This window comes from Leucoraja erinacea, unplaced genomic scaffold, assembly GCF_028641065.1.
Source record: "Leucoraja erinacea ecotype New England unplaced genomic scaffold, Leri_hhj_1 Leri_743S, whole genome shotgun sequence".
Classification (NCBI taxonomy): Eukaryota; Metazoa; Chordata; class Chondrichthyes; order Rajiformes; family Rajidae; genus Leucoraja; species Leucoraja erinaceus.
In genome coordinates this window covers 65638-72500 of record NW_026576667.1, presented here as the reverse complement: position 1 = coordinate 72500, position 6863 = coordinate 65638, and the positions used below count along the sequence as shown (strand labels likewise).

The 6863-nt window shown below is 53.6% G+C and overlaps 1 pseudogene; it reads right to left on the bottom strand.

Moving 5' to 3' along the window:
- Positions 1-598: 598 nt before the first annotated feature.
- LOC129694643 (UDP-glucuronosyltransferase 2A1-like) lies at positions 599-2147 on the bottom strand (annotated as a pseudogene).
- Positions 2148-6863: the final 4716 nt, after the last annotated feature.

The window sequence follows — 6863 nt, the reverse complement described above, 5'->3', positions numbered from 1 at the left end:
TCAAGAGAGAGCTAGATAGGGCTCTTAAAAATAGCGGAGTCAGGGGAGAAGGCAGGAACGGGGTACTGATTGGGGAGGATCAGCCGTGATCACATTGAGTGGCGGTGCTGGCTGGAAGGGCCGAATGGCCTCTACTCCAGCACCGCCATTCAATGTGATCACGGCTGATCATCCCCAATCAGTACCCCGTTCCTGCCTTCTCCCCATATCCCCTGACCCCTTCCTCAGCCCTCGGGCTCCTCCTCCTCCTCCTTTTTCCTTCCTTCTCCCCCATCATTCTGAAGAAGGGTTTCAGCCCGAAACGTTGCCCATTTCCTTCGCTCCATAGATGCTGCTGCACCAGCACTTTTGTGTACCATCGGGAACATGTTTCCTGCCTCTACCATGTCCGAGCCCTTAACAATCTTATATGTTTCAATGAGATCCCCTCTCATCCTTGTAAACTCCAGGGTGCACAAGCCCTAATAGACAATAGGTGCAGGAGAGAGGGCCATTCGGGTCAGTGGGGGAATGGGAGAGGGGAGTGTTTGGCAAAGCCGGGAGATCAGGTAGTTTTGAGGGCGGACTGACGGGCGCGGCCATTTTAGGAATCAACCCATCACTCTCTCTTCTCCTTGACGCCTCTCAGCCCCCTCCAGAGGGCCCTGAGGCAGAGGAGGAGGAGGAGGAGGGAGGCGGGTGTCTCGGGTGGCGAAGATGGGGGCCAGGAACGCAGCCACGTCCAGCCGTGGTAGACGTACCAGGGCAGCTGGAAGGCGTGGGGCCTCAGGTGGGCAGCCCCGCCGTGCCTGAGCACGAACTCCACCCAGTGCGCGGCCAGCTGGAGCGGGCTGTGGGGCCAGGTCGCGGTGGAGCTCGGAGAGGCGGCGCATGTTGGCGGCGTACTGCGGCAGCCCCCATCTTCCCTCACCCGCCGCACCGCCCCGGCCAGCTCCTCCGGCCGCAGGGAGGTGGCATCCAGCACTACAGCCGCCCCCCGGGCCTCCAGCCGGGCCAGGTTGTCGAACTGGTCAAACACCAGGGGTATGCCCACCACCGGGACCCCGTGGTAGATGGCCTCGTAGACGCCCGTTCGTTCCACCGTGGCTGATAAACGCCACCGTCTTCGGGGTGCCCGAGGAGGTCGCTTCTGCGGAGCCCAGCTCAACACCCTGGTGTTATTACCCAGCCCGCTGGGCGGAGGCGCGCTGTACAGCCACACCACCCTCTGGGGCAACGTGGACAGGGCCTGGGCGATGGATTCGGCCAAACGCTGGGGCAAGGTGGTCACCATGGTCACCCAGGGACATTAGCACCCACCCTTGCTCCCCCGAGCCCGACACAAACTCCTCCAGCTCGGGGTCCAGCGGCGAGGCTGGCCGGCACTGGAACCAACCGAGATATACACCACGTTTGGGCAGGGTGGGGGCCGGGGGGGAAAGTCCAGCACAAAGTCCACCCTCATCAGCCACAGGTCGGCGGCCAGAGTCAGCTCGGTCAGGCTGACCTCCGGCCCCAGGTAACGTTTGCACAGCCCATCATAGGCGGCATCCACCATCAAGCCGGTCAGGACCACGGTGGTGGCGGATTGGATGGCGTTACTCAGGCGCTGCCAGAAGGACATGTCGTGGGTCAGTCGGCTGCCCGACCACATGGCACGTACGAAGGGGGGCGAGGGGGGGGCGATGAGTGGTGGCAGTCGCCACTGCTGAGCCAGCAGGGCGTTGAGGACCAGCGGCAGGCCCAGGCGCCTGGCCAGCATCAGGCCCACGGGATAGAGGGGGTCGGACAGGACCAGCTGGAAAACCCCCGCCCTCCAGCTGCTTCATCAAACCGCCGGTCCTCGAACATGCGGTCCGATGAACTCCCCCACGCTCTTGTGCGTCTCGCGCAGCATTCCGGCACCCAGCGCCAGGCGGTTTGCGCACGAACGCAAGGCCGTGTGGCCTCCCGCGGAAGATTTTTTTCTCCAGCGTCTCCAGCACCAGGTTGGACATCATCTCCCGGTCCTCCAGGATGCCCAGCGGTCCGCTGCCGCCTCCGCCTCCGCCGGGCACGGCCAGCGAGCGGTAGAGTTCCGTCTGCGGGCGGATGTGCCGGGCGCTGGAGGAGTGCAGGACGGTGAGGGAGTGGCCGCGCCGGGCCAGCTCCTCCAGCAGGACCTTCATGTTGACCCAGTGGCTGCCGTCCACTGGCACCACCAGGATCTCCGCGCCACGGGCAGCCGCGGCCAACACCACCAGGAGCGCCGGGAGCAGCCGGACAGGATTCCCAAACGCCAAACGCCCCGGGAAAAAGGGAGGGGGGGGGGGGAGAGCGTTAGAGAGTCGGAAAGAGGTGAGCTACCACTGTCAAGTTGGGAAAAGGGTTCTGGGGGTCCTTGTTCATCAGTCTATGAATGTAAGCATGCAGGTACAGCAGGCAGTGAAGAAAGCTAATGGCATGTTGGCCTTTATAACAAGAGGAGTCGAGTACAGGAGCAAAGAGGTCCTTCTGCAGTTGTACAGGGCCCTGGTGAGACCACACCTGGAGTATTGCGTGCAGTTTTGGTCCCCTAATCTGAGGAAAGACATTCTTGCCATAGAGGAGTTGAGTATAGGAGCAGGGAGGTTCTACTACGCAGTTGTACAGGGTCTGGTCAAGTCAAGTCAAGTTTTATTTGTCACATACACATACGAGATGTGCAGTGAAAATGAAAATGGCAATGCTCGCGGACTTTTGTGCAAAAGACAAACAACAAAACAACCAAACAAATTATAAAAACCAATCATAACACACATATTCTTTTACATAATAAATAATTATGTAGATTATTATGAGACTTAAGAGGAGTCGAGTATAGGAGCAAAGAGGTCCTTCTGCAGTTGTACAGGGCCCTAGTGAGACCACACCTGGAGTATTGTGTGCAGTTTTGGCCTGTTGGCCTTCATAACAAGAGGAGTTGAGTACAGGAGCAAATAGGTCCTTCTGCAGTTGTACAGGGCCCTGGTGAGACCACACCTGGAGTATTGTGTGCAGTTTTGGTCCCCTAATTTGAGGAAGGACATTCTTGCTATTGAGGGAGCCCAGCGTAGGTTCACCAGGTTAATTCCCGGGATGGGGGGACTGTCATATGCTGAGAGAATGGAGCGGCTGTGGGCTTGTACACTCTGGCGTTTAGAAGGATGAGAGGGATATCTCATTGAAACATATAAGATTGTTAAGGGTTTGGACACGCTAGAGGCAGGAAACATGTTCCCGATGTTGGGGGAGTCCAGAACCAGGGGCCACACACACAGTTTAAGAATAAGAGGTCGGCCAGTTAGAACGAGACGGGAAACACTTTTTCTTACAGAGAGTGGTGAGTCTGTGGAATTCTCTGCCTCAGAGGGCGGTGGAGGCCGGTTCTCTGGATGCTTTCAAGAGAGAGCTAGATAGGGCTCTTAAAGATAGCGGAGTCAGGGGATATGGGGAGGGCAGGAACGGGGTACTGATTGGGGATGATCATAGAAACATAGAAATTAGGTGTAGGAGTAGGCCATTCGGCCCTTCGAGCCTGCACCATTCGCCATTCAATATGATCATGGCTGATCATCCAACTCAGTATCCCGTACCTGCCTTCTCTCCATACCCTCTGATCCCCTTAGCCACAAGGGCCACATCTAACTCCCTCTTAAATATAGCCAATGAACTGGCCTCGACTACCCTCTGCGGCAGAGAGTTCCAGAGATTCACCACTCTCTGTGTGAAAAAAGTTATTCTCATCTTGGTTTTAAAGGATTTCCCCCTTATCCTTAAGCCATGATCATATTGAATGCGCGGTGCTGGCTCGAAGGGCCGAATGCCCTCTACTCCTGCACCTATTGGTTATTGTCTATTGTCCAAGTCACAGAGTGATACAGTGTGGAAACAGGCCCTTCAGCCCAACATGCCCACACTAACCCAACATGCCCCGTCTACACTAGTCACAGAGTGATACAGTGTGGAAACAGGCCCTTCAGCCCAACTTGCCCACACTAGCCCAACATGCCCCATCTACACTAGTCATAGAGTGATGCAAACAGTGTGGAAACAGGCCCTTCAGCCCAACATGTCCCAGGGGTTAGAGGCGGTGAGGAGTGGAGATGGCTGAATGGGCTGACGTAGACTGGCATCAGCTGGTGCCTGCGTTACTGATCATAGGGGTGATCTAGTCATGATACGGGCTCCAGGAATGTGGATAGATGCCCGCCAGACAGAGCGGGGGGGTGGGGGAGAGGTCAGGAATGTCCCACACCCCTTCCTGTCTCTGTGAGACCTTGGGACATAGACAACAAGTGCAGGAGTAGAGGCCATTCGGCCCTTCCAGCCAGCACCGCCATTCAATATGATCGTGGCTGATCATCCCCAATCAGTATCCCGTTCCTGCCTTCTCCCCATATCCCCTGACTCCGCTATCTTTAAGAGCCCTATCTAGCTCTCTCTTGAAAGCATCCAGAGAACCGGCCCCCACCTGGCAGAGAATGCCACAGATTCACCACTCTCTGAGTGAAAAAAATTTTTCCTCATCTCGGCCCTATCCTCAAACTGTGACCCCTTGTCCTGGACTTCCCCAACATCGGGAACAATCTTCCTGCATCTAGCCTGTCCAATCCCTTAAGAATTTAGTACGTTTCTAGAAGGCAAGCTGGCCTTTGCGAGAGGAGTTGAGTACAGGGGCCAAGAGGTCCTTCTGCAGTTGTACAGGGCCCCTGGTGAGACCACACCTGGAGTATTGTGTGCAGTTTTGGTCCCCTAATTTGAGGAACGGACATTCTTGCTATTGAGGGAGCCCAGCGTAGGTTCACCAGGTTAATTCCCGGGATGTTCAGGAAGTAAATGCAGATGCTGGAAAATCGAAGGTAGACAAAAGTGTTGGAGAAACTCAGCGGGTGAGGCAGCATCTATGGAGCGAAGGAAATAGGTGACGTTTCGGGCGTGCCGAAACCCGATGACGGGACTGAGATATGATGAAAGTATGGGTCGACTGGGCTTGTATTCTCTGGAATTTAGAAGGATGAGAGGGTATCTTATAGAAGCATATAAATTCTTAAAGTATTAGACAGGCTAGATGCAGGAAAAATTTCCACGATGTTGGGGGAGTCCAGAACCAGGGGTCACACACACAGTTTAAGAATAAGGGGTCGGCCATTTAGGACTGAAGGGAGGGGAGGGGAGGAGAGGATAGGAGAGGAGGCTAGAGGAGAGGAGACTAGAGGTTTTCATGAGGGGAGTTAGATTTAGAGGAGAGGGGAGGAAAGCGAATGGGATGTTAGCTTTCATAGCAAAAGGGTTTGAGTCTAGGAGCAGGGAGGTTCTACTGCAGTTGTACAGGGTCTTGGTGAGACCACACCTGGAGTATTGCGTACAGTTTTGGTCTCCTAATCTGGGGAAGGACATTCTTGCCATAGAGGATTTGAGTATAGGAGCAGGGTGGTTCTACTGCAGTTGTACAGGGTCTTGGTGAGACCACACCTGGAGTATTGCGTACAGTTTTGGTCTCCTAATCTGAGGAAAGACATTCTTGCCATAGAGGGAGTACAGAGAAGGTTCACCAGACTGATTCCTGGGATGGCAGGACTTTCATATGAAGAAAGACTGGATAGACTCGGCTTGTACTCGCTGGAATTTAGAAGATTGAGGGGGGATCTTATAGAAACTTACAAAATCCTTAAGGGGTTGGACAGGCTAGATGCAGGAAGATTGTTCCCGATGTTGGGGAAGTCCAGAACAAGGGGTCACAGCTTAAGGATAAGGGGGAAATCCTTTAGGACTGAGATGAGATGAGAAAAACATTTTTTTTCACACACACAGAGAGTGGTGAATCTGTGGAATTCTCTGCCACAGAGGGTAGTTGAGGCCACACAGTTCATTGGCTATATTTAAGAGGGAGTTAGATGTGGCCCTTGTGGCTAAAGGGATCAGGGGGTATGGAGAGAAGGCAGGTACGGGATACTGAGTTGGATGATCAGCCGTGATCATATTGAATGGCGAATGGTGCAGGCTGGAAGGGCCAAATGGCCTCTACTCCTGCACCTATTGTCTATGTTTCTATGTCTTATGTTTCTATAACAAATAATAATATAGTCTTTTGCGGTTCAGAGCTCAGAGCTTATTCGATGTTGTGTTTAATAGCCTTGATCATAGAAACAGAAATTAGGTGCAGGAGTAGAGGCCATTCGGCCCTTCGAGCCTGCACCGCCATTCAATATGATCATGGCTGATCATCCAACTCAGTATCCCGTACCTGCCTTCTCTCCATACCCTCTGATCCCTTTAGCCACAAGGGCCACATCTAACTCCCTCTTAAATATAGCCAAAGAACTGGCCTCAACTACCTTCTGTGGCAGAGAGTTCCAGAGATTCACCACTCTCTGTGTGGAAAAAAAAGTTCTTCTCATCTCGGTTTTAAAGGATTTCCCCCTTATCCTTAAGCTGTGACCCCTTGTCCTGGACTTCCCCAACATCGGGAACAATCTTCCTGCATCTAGCCTGTCCAACCCCTTAAGAATTTTGTAAGTTTCTATAAGATCCCCTCTCAATCTCCTAAATTCTAGAGAGTATAAACCAAGTCTATCCAGTCTTTCTTCATAAGACAGTCCTGACATCCCAGGAATCAGTCTGGTGAACCGTCTCTGCACTCCCTTTCATATTGAATGGCGGTGAAGGGCCGAATGGCCTCTACTCCTGCACCTATTTTCTATGTTTCTATGATACTGGTAGAAGGCAGGAACGGGGTACTGGTTGGGGATGATCAGCCATGATCACATGGAATGGCGGTGAAGGGCCGAATGGCCTCTACTCCTCCACCTATTTTTCGATGAAACCAGCATCTGCAGTTCCTTCCAGAGAACCAGTTCTCAGCTGGGCTGTTCTACCAGTTCAAG